Source organism: Leptonychotes weddellii, chromosome 15 (genome assembly GCF_054177405.1).
Source record: "Leptonychotes weddellii isolate Sample4059 chromosome 15, ASM5417740v2, whole genome shotgun sequence".
Lineage (NCBI taxonomy): Eukaryota > Metazoa > Chordata > Mammalia > Carnivora > Phocidae > Leptonychotes > Leptonychotes weddellii.
In genome coordinates this window covers 22,706,150-22,720,349 of record NC_138383.1, presented here as the reverse complement: position 1 = coordinate 22,720,349, position 14,200 = coordinate 22,706,150, and positions in this window count along the sequence as shown.

Here is a 14,200-nt window from a genome sequence, read left to right as displayed (position 1 = left end):
CCTGCGGGCCTCTGGCCGGTCACTGGATGCGGGGACGAGCTGCGGCGGAGGCAGAACTTAGCAGCGGGGCAGCCCCTGCGGGAAAGGACCACGCTCCCAGCACCTGGGCCACAAGTCCCTTCGGGAGCAGAAGCTGGTGGCGGGCCTCCGTCCCCTCCCGGCTTTCTCCAGGTTGGGGCCCCAGCTGGGAGAGCAGTGTCCTCCAAAGGCAGATCCATATTTCCACTATTTTGTGGAATTTGCTGTTTAATGACTAGCGTGACACTGTTTTGTGACTTGAAGGGGCTGGAGAAGGGGATGACCAGAGTTGCCAGGGGGCCCGAGTGGGTTTTCAGCCAAGGCAGGACAGAGAGGCAGTGGAAACCACTATAAAGCTGCTTTAGAATGGTGGTTCCATGGGCACCCCCACTTATTCGGTTTAAAAGGTAAACCTGTGGTGAGTGAGAGGCCCTTGGATCAAAACCCACAGTGCCCTTAAAGAACCATGCTGGAGCCAGCCCACCAGTCCCTGCCTGCAAGACAGCTCACCCCACAGAGATCCAGTGAGGGGCTGCGCCTGTGACTGGAGCAGGTATAAGAGGAAGGAGGGAGGGGAGAACCTGATTTTGTATTTGCACACCTGGGTGCCTGGGTGGCTCAGTCGGTTAAGCGTCTGCCTTCGGCTCGGGGCACGATCCCAGGGTCCTGGAATCGAGCCCTGTGTCAGGTTCCCTGCTCAGCAGGGAGCCTGCTTCTCACTCTCCTTCTCTCTCTGTCTCTCATGAAGAAATAAATAAAATCTTAAAACAAACAAACACAACAGCCCCCACCCGCACCCACCAACAATGAAAGAGAAAAGGCGTCATCCCCTCAGCAAGATCGAGGGGCCTGTGGGGACAACCCCTAAGTGTTGTCTGCCTGGTATGGGACCAGATCTAAGTAGTGTCCTTGTTGTGGGTTTTAAATCCCTCCTGCTGCTTAATTAGGGTGGGGTTTCTGTTATTTCCAACTGGAAGCGGCATTGGCGTGGGGATGAACTGAATGGAATCCATCCAGGAACTCCTGAGCTGAGACTGTGGAGAGCTACATCCCACTGCAATGTCAGGGGACAATCATGTGAACGGCCCCTCAATTCCTCAGGGGCCCGCCGCATTGCCACATCGAATTGGGGGGCCGAATGTTTCCCGGCCACCTCTTCTGAGAATGTCAGGAGGAACTCTTTTTGACTGGCTTTCAGGAACGGAGAGGGGGTGGACATGGGGAGGGAAGGCACACAATATAACTTCTACTTTCTAGAAGGAAGTGGGGGGAGGGATACCTTAAATCTAAAATCTTCCTTTAAAAAAATCTATTAATAATAGGAAGCACACAGGGGATTTTTAGGGCAGTGAAACTATTCTGTTTGCTATTAGAGTGGTGGACTGACGTCATTATACATTTGCCAAAAGCCATAGAACGTACAACATGCAGAGTGATCTCTAATGTAAATACGGACTGTAGTTAATAATGATGCATCAATATTGGCTCAACTGTAACAAATTTACCACACTAATGCAAGAGAGCAATAAAAGGGGAAAGTGGGTGTGAGGGGAGCAGGGTATGGGGGAAGTCTGTATTTTCCGTTACATGTTTCTGTAAACCTAAAACTGCTCTAAAAAAATAAAGTCTATTAATTGAAACAAAACAAATCTACTAACACAAAGTCATATTTCTAATCCCTTCAAATGAAAACTCAGAACACATGACTCTTTTCTGCAAAAAAAAAAAAAAGAAAAAACTGAGATAAGCCCCAGTTTTCTCACACTTCCCATCAGTTATATATATATATATATACACACACACAAGCTTGAACTGACACAGACCCCGGACTTACACGTGCAGAATCCCTCAAAGTTTGCACAAGTACACATTTTCACAGTTTGAACGATTCCGTTTTTTATCTTAGAAAAATCCCAGAGCCTTGGATAAATAAGCCGTATCTGGAGCTCTGAGAAACGAAGCCACCTACATGTTCCTGTTTCGGGGTGGTCAGTCTCCTTCCCCAGGATGACATTCTTTGCCAAATAAGTCTTGGTTCCAACTTGGAAGTGGGGAAGTTTATAGACACACACAGAACACAGACACACAGACTCACGCCTCCTGGAGTCTTAGGCTTTTGAGGTTGTCTGTGAGGCACCATTTTGATGGGGTTCCTGGGATGGGGAGGGGTGGACCACCAAGGAGGGAGTCTGGGGTCTCTGCCTGAGCTGCTTCTCCCCACTGCTCCCCCCCCCCGCCTTACCTCCAGCCCACATTGCAGGGCCCCCTCCAGGCAGGCAGCAGGGGTCTCCCCGCAAGGGTGGGCAGCCCCTCTCTGTTCTTCATCAGCCTGCCAGTGCCTCTCCCAGCCCGGATCGGCGCCTTGGCCTGTGTCCTTGGCGTGTCACGCCTGTCACGCAGCCCAAACCCCATCGGCTTTCCTCGTGGGTAACATTTTGTTCTCACAGGCACGGTGTCCAGTGTTTCCCAGCTCTGTCCGTACCTGGCCTAGCCGGCTCCCTGCAACCATTTGGAGCCCACGGAGCTTACTGCAACTAAAATAGTCCTCTTCCAGCTCCGCCACGGGGCAGGGGAGGGACTCGTCTTATAAGAAATGTCTGAAGAGCCACACCCCCACCTCCCCAAGAAGCTCTTGCTGTTTGGAATCAAAGTCCGTCCCCCAGCATCAGGCTCCTACCCCAGCTGCCAGACACCGAGGTCCTGGGCCTGCCTCGTGTGTGCCCATCCCCAGCCCATGGGCACCTGAGCTCCACATTGGTTTGGGAGGCCACAGGGCACCCAGGTTCCCCTCATGGGCTCTGGAGCCAGGCGACGTGGGTCCTGATCTTCCAGGCGCAGCTGAGTGACCTTGAACGAATGACAGAACCTCTCTGAGCGCGGTTCTTATCTGTAGGGTGGAGATAAGAGTTACACCTACTACCTACCGTCATAGTAAGGAGGACACAGGGCCGGGTTCCTGCCAAAGCTGGGAGTCATAGTATCACCCCTACATTCTGATTTGTCCTCAGCCGACTGTTCCCGTGTCGCCTAGGGCTGAGGGCTGGACGGGCCTGAGCTGCGCCTTTATTGACATTCCCACCCCACTAGCGTACACACACTCCAGAAGGCAGCCCCTTCTCACAGCCAAGGGTGAGACAGCCAGGAGCCAAGGTCGTCCGCGGACAAGGGCTTCGCGAGGACAGCTGCCGTGGCGCCCTGATGACGTTGCGTGTAATTCTCCCGGCAGGGGTGTGGAGGAGCCTGGGAGGACCAGCCCTGGCTGGGCCTGTCCTCGGTGGAAAGCCAGGCTAGGCGGAGGCTCTCAAGAACGTGGCCACACATCTGATCAGGAACACCCTCTGCTTGCCCCATCGGTGGGTTTGGGATGACAGCAGGTGATTGCCGTCTCTTTGGGGACCTAATGAAGACCATCTGAACACATCCCAGCTTGGGCTCTTCAGAGATACTGTTCTCCGCCTGAAACCTCTCTCAGACACATTTAGGCATGTGAACACACACACACACACTCAGAGCCTGTATCTAATAAACTACTACTTGGTCCTTCAATTCTTTTTTTTTTTTTTTAATTTTATTTATTTATTTGAGAGAGAGGGAGAGGAGAGAGAGAGCATGAGAGGGGGAATGAGCAGAGGGAGAGAATCCTCAAGCAGACCCCTGCTGAGTGGAGAGCCTGACACGGAGCTCAGTCTCATGACCCATGAGATCAGGACCTGAGCCGAACCCAAGAGTCGGACGCTTAACCAACTGAGCCACCCAGGCGCCCCTTCTTTTATTTTTTATACTTTATTCTAAGAGCCATGATAAACCCTGGGTGGATTTTAAGCAGGAGCAACAAGGTCGGATTTGCGTTTTTCCAAGCTCACCATGGCTGGTAACTGGATGGACAGTGGAGAGCAGCGTAGGGATGGAGCGGGAAGGCTTGATAGGACAAATGGCAGTTGTATGAGGTCAGGCAGGTGACAGTGCTGGCCTGGAGCAGGTGATGTAGCCTTCAGGAGGCCGCATCTGCAACAGGCAGGCCATGTCGCGAGAGACTCTGAGCCAGAATTACCCACCAAGCCACTCCCAGATTCGGACCCTCAGAAACATTGTTAGGTAATAAAGATTTGTTGGTTGAAAGTGCTCGGTTTGGGAGTAATTTTGAATGCAGCGGTAGGGAAAGAATACACCCCTGACTATTCTTTTAGGCATTTTTTTTTTCATTTAGCAAATCCTCATTGAACAACTACTATTTCAAAACGGAAATCATACTTAAGAAGCAAAGCACACAGGATAGCATGGGGAATACAATCTGATTTGCATAAAAATGGTGTGTGCAGAAGGATATTTATACACCACGATGTGTAGCACTTTCTACTTTAGATTTTCTTATATTGTCTGGGTTTCTTTACAGTGAACGTGTAGACCCTGGGGATTTCCTAGGAAAGTCAGAAGCCCAGGTGTTCAACATCAGCACTTCACACACTCTGACACACATTACTGGTTGTCCAGGGGGATCTGTTAAAAAGCTGAGCCTGATTCAGTAAGCTTCCAGTGGGGCCTGAGATCCTGCATTATTCTAGCAAGCTCCCATGGGATGTGGAGGCTGCCGGGCTCAGACTATCCTCTGAGTGGCCAGGCTCCAAAGCAACCCTGGATTTGGCTCAGGGCTCCGGGTTCGAATGCTGACTCTGTCCCTAAGGTGTAGTTCAACCTTGAGAAAAACACATAACTGCTTTGGTTTCCTCTTTTGTAGAAGGAAAGGAGGGTACAACTGTCATTGTTGGGACTTCCTCCTTTGACATTGGGCCCTCTTTGGGCCTGAAATCGGCCTAGAAACCAGCTTTTCAAGCCAGGCTCCCTGCCTTTTCATGTGAGGTGCATGGCTGGCCTCGCTGGAGTAGGCCCTGGGTCTTCCAGTCAGTGGGAAGGGGGCTCGGTTCCTGCTGTCCCACCTCCCCGCCTGGCCCAGTGGGTCTCTGTCCCCCTGTGTCCCCGCAGTCCCTCCTCCCTCCAGACGATGGCAGCAGAGGACAAGGAGCCCCAGAGGGTGGCATCCTGCCAACCGATGACAAGTGGGCTTTTGAAACGTTTTTCCATGTTCTCTCAAATGCTTACGAGACTAACCGTGCCAGTTCTAATTCACATTTTTATTTGTTTAGGATTTAGGCTCCAGCTTTTATCCCAAGAAGATTTGAAGCATTATGCTAAGTGGGAGAATTCAAGATTAAAAATAGAACAGAAGCCAGGCAGACAGATCTTACCTTGCCCTTGAGCTGACCCTTGGGTCCTCAAGTTAGTTCTGAGTTTCACGGAAGGTGAGGCCAAAGGAGAAGCACGGGGCCTTCAGGGCCAGGAATGGAGGGGGTGACCGCACGGGGCGAGCCGGCCTGAGTCACAGCCAGGCTGGGACAGGGAGGCTCATTTTTGCTTGCTGGCCTCACAATCCAGGGGATTCTTAGCTCGTTTCTCATTTTACAGAGGCGGGAACAGATCCAGCGAGGCCAGCATGGTGACCACGGGACCCTCAGCTTAAGTGGCAGAGCGGGGACCTCTCCCCTACCTCCCTCTGTCTCCCTCTAGGGACACGATATTCATTTTCTGTTCCAGCAGCCATACCCACCCTTGCAGAAAGGTTTTTTGGTTTTTGTTTTTATTCCTTGAGCGTACACTCATCGGAGTGTGTCCAATGACTCAGCCTCACAATGAGCGGTGGTTTGCACAATGGTCATACGGATGGGCGTGTGGCACATGGCGTCAAGGGCCGAGGATAACAAGCCAACTTGGAATTCCTGGAGACTGAGAGAAACTGGTTCAGTCCTCTTGTTTTCCGATGGTTTCCTCCCCTCTGGCCACACTGGCCTCCTGGACGTTCCTCCAACATTCCAGACGCGCTCCTACCCCTGGGCTTTCACACCTGCTGTCTTGCCGGGAACGCATTTCCTTGATAACATCAAAGCTCCTGTCTTCACCTCCTTCAAGTCTTCTTGGCTCTAAGGAGTCTTCAAGGGGCCTGCCCGCACCTTCTGATTAGCAGTTGTACCCCCTCGGCCCCACAACCCCGGTCCCCCTGCCCTTGCCCTACGCTTTCCCAGTGCTCATCAGCTGGTAGCATACTATACTATTTATTTACGTATGATGCCTACTTATTTATTCATATGCTTACTCTGTTGCTGTTAGGATTCTATTGAATAATAATAATTTGCAATCGAATCTTTAGTGATTGCCATTTATTGTCTTGCCTTCAAGAAGGTAGGGCTTTTTGGTATTTTGTTCCCTGTTGTATTCACTGAGCCTAAAACAGTGACTGCCGCGTTGAGTAGGAACTCAACAATGAATGAATGAATGAATGAATGAGTGAATGAGTTACCCTGATAGTTACATGTCAGACACACACTAGACCTATCAGGGAAATACTGCCCAGTGGACAAGGGACTCACATGTGAAATTTGTATGAGCACATGTGGCCAGCACGTGCGGGATGTGTCACCCACGCTGGCGGGCGCTGGACCGAAACGCGACAGAGGGAGCATGCAGCGCGCGTGCGGACACATGTAAATCAAGTGGCAGGACATAAAAGACATGGGAGGGGAAGGGGGTGGCCCAGGCCGAGTCCACCGAGGGACACGTGACGGATCAGAGGGGGCAGGGGGCAGACACATGGAGAGAGAGGCTCGTCGCAGCCCCGCAGGAATGCCACCGCCCATACCTCAGAGCTGTCTTCATCACCTCGCAGAAACAGATGCCCTTCCCAAACAGCTTTCACTTTCTCTTCAAAAACTAGAATTCCACCCCCCCACCCCCGAAATCTCTTATGCCTGGACCTTCTTCCCAGAGTTCAGAGATTTTATTTTTATTTTTTCATTTTCATTTTATTTTTGCCCTGGGCCTTTTTGGCAATCTGTGGAAGTCTATGGACCCCTTGTCAGAAAAATACATAAATGCACTTTGAATGTATAACATAAAAGACGTTGGAACAAAGAAACAGATTGTATTAAGATGCAATAACCAAAATATTTGGAAAAAACTGTAATAAAATAATGCATATGCCTCTTTATAAAAATACTAAATAAAGAGATCTAGCAGTGAGTCTCATAACTAACTTAATCTTAAAGTAGTTCTGAGTATAAATGATATTGCAAGACCCTGGAGAGACACAGCCTCTGTGGTTTCTGTGGGACAGACACATCCACAGGTCCTGCCGTGTTAATATCTCCATGGCTCGTGGCCTACCTTCATGCCAAATTGCGGGTGGAGGTTTGTGAAAATCAAGGTATAACAGCTTTCCCATTTCAGTTCGCAGATTCCCGGAATTCCATCCAGGAAACTATTGGGGGTCCGTGGACCTCATTGTTCAAACCTGCCTTCCAGCCACCTTACGGAACCGTAGGCAGCTTGTGGAAATAGTCCATCCTGGCTCTCGGAATTCGGCTTTAAGACTCTTTCCCATCGAGGAGGTAAAAGGTTTAAATCTCGGTGAAGAAGAGCGGCATACCGGCAAGGCTTGATTCTGGCTGGGTCTGGAAGGAGGAAGAAACAGAAGGTCTTCATCACCAGTCAGGCATTTTGCCATCTGCTTGCGAGCTGTGGACACCGATCACGGCGGGAGGCCAGAGCCAGTGGGGGGCAGCCTACCCCTTGTGGCCAGGATTGGGAAGGGCCCCCCCATGGAGACTGAGCTGGAGTCCTCCATGAGCCTTGTGGGTCTAGTACAGAGGGCCTGGTGAAGTGACATCAGAGCAGAGCTACAAAGGAGGGGAAGCCCCAGGAGGAAGATGGTCAGCCTGGCAGGTTGTGTCCAGGTGCTCCGGGGAACCTGGCTGGAACAGATCACTGTCACTGAGGAGTTCTGAGGGACTGCCAAGCGCTCTTGACATTGAACCCATCCGGTTCTCACAGCTCATTGTTAGGATTCCAGAGGCTCCCCAAGGCTTTCTCCTGTGTCTGGGACTGAGAAGCTGCCCTGGGGAGTCCCGATGTTTCCCAGGTTAAAGGAGAGTTGTGCAATTGGTCCATTCCCATTTCTGGTGTGAGCATGGTGTGATCCATGGAAAAATAAATATGACAGTCCATCCTGGATTTTCTAGGAGAGTTCTGCTGGTGTAGATTGCGTGCCATTATCAGAATATACGTCCCACAGATGAATGGATAAAGAAGATGGGGTATATATATAATGGAATATTACTCAGCCATCAGAAAATGACATCTTGCCATTTGCAACGACATGGATGGAACTAGAGGGTATTATGCTAAGCGAAATAAGTCAATCAGAGAAAGACAATTATCATATGATTTCACTCATAGGTGGAATTTAAGAAACAAAACAGAGGAGCATAGGAGAACAGAGGGAAAAATAAAACAAGATGAAATCAGAGAGGGAGACAAACTGTAAGAGACTCTTTTTTTTTAATTAATTAATTTTTTAAATGTAGTGTTCCATGATTCATTGTTTGCATATAATACCCAGTGCTCCATTCAATACGTGCCCTCTTTAATACCCATCACCAGGCTAACCCATCCCCCCACTCCCCTCCCCTCTAGAACCCTCAGTTTGTTTCTCAGAGTCCACAGTCTCTCATGGTTCAAAGAGACTCTTAAACATAGGAAACAAACTGAGGGTTGCTAGAGGGAAGGGGGTTGGGGGATGGGGTAACTGGGTGATGGGCAGTAAGGAGGGCAAGTGATGTAATGAGCACTGGGTATTATATAAGACTGATGAATCACCGACCTCTACCTCTGAAACTAATAATACATTATATGCTAATTAATTTAATTTAAATAAATTTTAAAAAAAGAATATATGTCCCACTTTTGGGTATGGGAAGTGCAGTAACCACACACATGGATCAGGTTAATGTTTTGGAGATGGGGGACATTTGTTTTGCTATATGAAAACTTTTGCTCGGTTTTGTGAATTGTGTCTGTTGGTCCAGAATCAAGCAGAATCACTTTTATAGAGACAATTACTCCCTGGATTAGGAAAAGCACCTTGACATTTTTGTTCATGGAAAGCAAGACCTCAGAGTAACGGAGAGTCTTAGATAAAAAGAATTAAATGCTCTTCAGAATGGGCTGCAGGCTGCAGTTTGGGCTCTTTTGGGAACACAAGGAGAAGAGAGACCCAGCTGCAGGTGGGGCCCGGGGAAACCCCACGTGAGGCAGACCCGAGCTGGGAGGGCTGGAGTCTCGAGGTCAGGGATGATTGATACGCATCATGTACGTGTTTGAAATGTAACCCTCTGGGCAGGTTCTGCGGGGTAGGGGGGCGGATTAGGGCTGCCCAGAACTTGCCCTCTGCCCTAGGAACCCGTCAAAGTACCATGTGACTGTGGCAGGCTCAGAGAGCACCCGAGGCCAGCGGGCTGGGAGATTTCAGGGATTGTGGCTTCTCGGGGCACCCCGAATTACCGGAGTGTTGGCCAAGGGATTCTGCCTGTCCTGGGTAAACATCTGCCATGTCCTCAGCAGCTTTAAGTGAGGCTCACCAAGCAACTTGTCCTTCCAGCCACTTCTTCCTGAACCCCTCCCCTGCCCCCCGGCACAACTGCCTCATGGGGCTGTAAAGGCTGCTTCCAGCAAGGTCCCTAGGATGGAACTAACAGGTGGTTCTGGAGACAAATTCTTGCTTGTCTACACCCACCATCTTGCCACACGTTTCCAGTCCAGGCTCCTAGGTCATCTACGTAGCAGTGACCCCTGGGTTCCCGCATATATATCACGTGACCTGCCAGGGCCCATCACCCTTGTTACCCCAAACCTTCAGGGAACGTCGCATACACACGACTTTGTCAGTGGGGCTTGGGAGGTGGGAAGCAGGTGGGAGCTTGTCGAGGGTCGGGTGAAGGAACAGGAGGAGAGCGCCAACTACAGGACCTCACAGGGCTGGTGAGGTGATGCCATCATGCAGAGACAGGCATCTGGACCTCCCCCCTCCAGCCATCTTATAAGGGTGACCTCAGAAGCCTGGAAGTCTTGGGGACCCATGAGCAGCCGACCCTTGAGTGGGTCTCGCATCTCCTGTAAACCTGGTTAGGAGGATATTTATTGGCTCAGTTTAAGCTGAATCCTGCCTGAGAGTTTTGCAAAGAGGTAAAGCTCTCCTTTGATCCGTCTTCCTTGTGTGAGGGTTCAGCCACAAATAGTGTGGTGTCGCTTTAGTTCCTACCTCTGACAAGGCTGACTTTGTTCTTCCCATTCTCAATTTCCTGTGCCGACCCTCCAGGTCCTAGGTCTCTAGTTATGTTTGGGTGGTCTTCTATTTTTATCCTTTTCCCTTTGTTCTGCCGATAGGAGGAGGTACAGAGGCATCTCCCTCCAACTGAGGGCTTTGGAACTCTCCTACAGGCTTTAGAAATGGCTCATGACACTGCAGTAGCAGCAGCTGGGCAGAAACACATGGGAGATACAGTCTGGAAACTCAAGATTTAATTCTAGCCCAGCCACTCACTCACCTCGTGGCCTTTGGGATGTCAGAGCCTTTCTCAGAATCTGTTTCTTCATCTGTAAAATGAGGGAGTGGGTCCAGTAGGTTACTCTGGGCTCTTTGGGTTGCAAGGGACAATAAACCAACTCACACTAGCTTGAGCAAAGTGGGGACTATTAGCTATTGGTTGCCAAAGAAGAATGAAGTAGCCAGGCTATGGGAAGGCAGCTGGACCTCAAGAACAAATGGAGCCGAGCATTTAATGGTCATCAGGACTTTCTCTCTGTCTCCTGTCTCCATCTTCTTTTGAATGTTGACTTCTTTCTTTCCTACTCACCAGGTTTCTTCACGTAGCGACCAACATGGGCCCCGTGGTTCCAGGTCCTCCAGCTAACAGCTAGGCTACCTGAGCAATCCAGAAATTAGAGAGACAGCACTGAATTTCAAATCCAAAATTCTCATGGGCCCAGACTGGATCAGTGCCCACCCTGAACTGGTCAGCTGTGGCCAGAGAGGCAGAGCCACTTAGTGAAAAAAAATGGCTGCTTCCTAGTCTCACGGTGATGATGTGAATGGGGAAGGAGGTGCAGGTGGAGACAGATTCAAGAAAATCTAGGGGATGGGACATATGGGAAAATATGCAGTATAATAAATTTGCAGTTTGTTAATGAAAGTTCTGTTATTGCTGTGTCAACACAGCAAAAACTGTTCTCTTGAGTCTCAAAGTTCTTAACCACCTTTGGTCTGAGAAAATGTTGGCAGGAAACTAAGCAAGTTTTAAATAAATTATTGGTCAAATCTCAGCTAACACAGCTGATTTTCTCACACGGATACAATTAAAATATAATCCTGCTGAGAGGATTCTGGGAAGATCACGGAGCAGGAAGCAACAGAAATCTATCTCTTCACCTAGACAACTGGGCTGCCAACCACTGTCTGATGTAACTGTTTTGGAACTCTGGAGTCCATTAAAGGCTTGTAAGTTCCAGGGGAAGGCTCAGGCAGTAAATTGCAGTTAATTTCAGTCAATTTCAGCTTTTAGCACAGTAGCAGCTGCTCATCCCCACCCCCATCCAGGTGGCAGGCAGCTTTGCATGTGTTCCCAGAGTGGCTTGCACACAGCTTGTGGGGATCCCGGTGGGCAAAAAGGACCCTGTCCTCCAAATATCAGAGATCTGTGCTGTGACTGCTGAGTGCTGAGTCTGATCTCAGAGGCACAAAGAGGGCCCCTCCTAGTAACACAAAACCTACTAAAATGAAATCATGAAGAAGTAGAAACTTTGAATAGATCTATGACTAGTAAGGAGTTTGAATCAGTAATCAAAAATCTTCAGGCAAAAAAAAAAAGCTCTGGACCTGATGGCTTCACTGGTGAATTCTACCCCATACTCAAAGAATAACTAATACCAATTCTTCTCAAAAATTTCCAAAAGCAATGATGAGGAGGGAACACTTCCTAAGTCATTCTCTGAAGTCAGCATTACCCTGATACCAAAGCCAGACAGAGACACTGTAAGAAAACTACAGACCAACATCCCTTATGGACATTGATGCAAAAATCCTCAATGAAATATTAGCAAACTTAACTGAGCAGCATATTAAAAAGATTTTACACCATGACCAAGTGGGATTTATTCCTGGAGTGCAAGGATACATCAACATAGGAAGATGGATTGATGTCATACACCACATTAACAGAATGAAGGGAAAAACATACATAATTATTTCTGCTGTTGCAGAAAAAGAATGTGACAAAATTCAACAGTTTTTTATGATAAAAACCTGCAACAAATTGGATTAAAGGAAACGACCTCAACACAATAAAAGCTATATATTAAAACCCACAGGATTCACAGAACTAGAACAAAATGATCCTAAAATCTGTATGGAACCACAAAAGACCCCAAATAGTTAAAGCAATCTTGAAAAAGAAGAGCAAAACTGGAGGCATCATAATCCCAGATTTCAAGATACACAACAAAGCTGTAGTAATCAAAACAGTAGGGTAGAAATAGATCAGAGGGACAGGATAGAAAGCCCAGAAATAAACCGATGATTATATGGTCAGTTAATCTTTGACAAAGGAGGCAAGACTATGCAATGGGAAAAAGACAGTCTCTTCAACAAATGGTGCTGGGAAACTGGACAGCAACATGCAAAAGAATCTGGACCACTTCTTACACCATACACAAAAATAAACTCCAAACGGATTAAAGACCTAAATGTGAAGCCTGAAATCATAAATATCCTAGAAGAGAGCATAGGCAGTAATTTCTCTGACATCAGCTGAAGCAATGCTTTTCTAGATATGTCTCTTAAGGCAAGGGATTAAAAAAAAACCTATTGGGATTACATCAAAATTAAAAGCTTCTGCACAGCAAAGGAAATAATCAACACAACAAAAAGACAACTTACTGAATGGGAGAAGATATTTACAAATTACATAGAAAATAAGGGATTGGTATCCAAAATATATAAAGAATTTTACAACTCAATACCAAAAAACCAAAAAATCCAATTAAAAAGTGGGCAGAAGACATTTCTCCAAAAGAAGACTTATAGATGGTCAACAAACACATAAAATGATACTCAACATCATTAATCATCAGGGAAATGCAAATCAAAACTATGATGAGACATCACCTCAAAACTGGCAGAATGGCTAAAATACAAAACCCAAGAAACAACAAGTGTTGGCAAGGATGTGGAGAAAAAGGACCCTCATGCACTGTTGGTGGGAATGCAAACTGGTGCAGCCACTGTAGACAACAGTATGGAGGCTCTTTAAAGAATTAAAAATAGGGACACCTGGGTGGCTCAGTCAGTTAAGCGTCTGCCTTCAGCTCAGGTCATGATCCCAGGGTCCTGGGATCGAGTCCCTCATCGGGCTCCCCGCTCTGCGGGGAGCCTGCTTCTCCCTCTGCCTCTGCCTCTCTCTCTCTCTATCTCTCATGAATAAATAAATAAAATCTTTAAAAAAAAATAAAGAATTAAAAATAGAATTATCATAGGATCCAATAATTCCACTACTGGGTATTTACCCAAATAATACAAAAACACTATTCACAAGAATATATGCACTCCTCTGTTTATTGCAACATTATTTACAATAGCCAAATTATGGAAGCAACCCAAGTGTCCATCGATAGATGAATGGATAAAGAAGATGTGGTATAGACACACAATGGAATATTACTCAGCCATAAAAAAGAATGAAATCTTGCCATTTGCAACAACATGGATGGATCTAGAGGGTATAATGCTAAGCAAAATAAGTCAGTCAGAAAAACAAATGCCATATGATTTCACTCTTTTGAATTTAAGAAACAAAATAAATGAACAAATAAAAAAGAGACAAACAAAAAAATCAGACTCTTAAATGTAAAGAGCAAACTGGTGGTTACCAGAGGAGAGATGGGTGGGGGGATGGTAAAATAGGTGAAGGGGATTAAAAGTGCCAAAAAACCCACTATTACATTGAGGCTTTCTTTATACTGAAGCTTGGGTGGTGATGTCACAAACACAGAATTGAGTCTAAATTTATAGCTGCATCCTGGAATGAAGTATGATGCTTTTGTTCCTTTTATTGTCAAATAGTTTTATCAAATCAGTTGAGTTTGGGAAAAAAAGAACCCACAGGGAATATCATATTCAATGGTGAAAGACTGAAAGCTTTTCCTTTAAGATCAGGAAGACATCAAGGATGTCTGCCTTTACCACTTCTATTCAACATAGTACTAGAAGGTCTAGCCAGAGAAATTAGGGAAGAAAAAGAAGTAA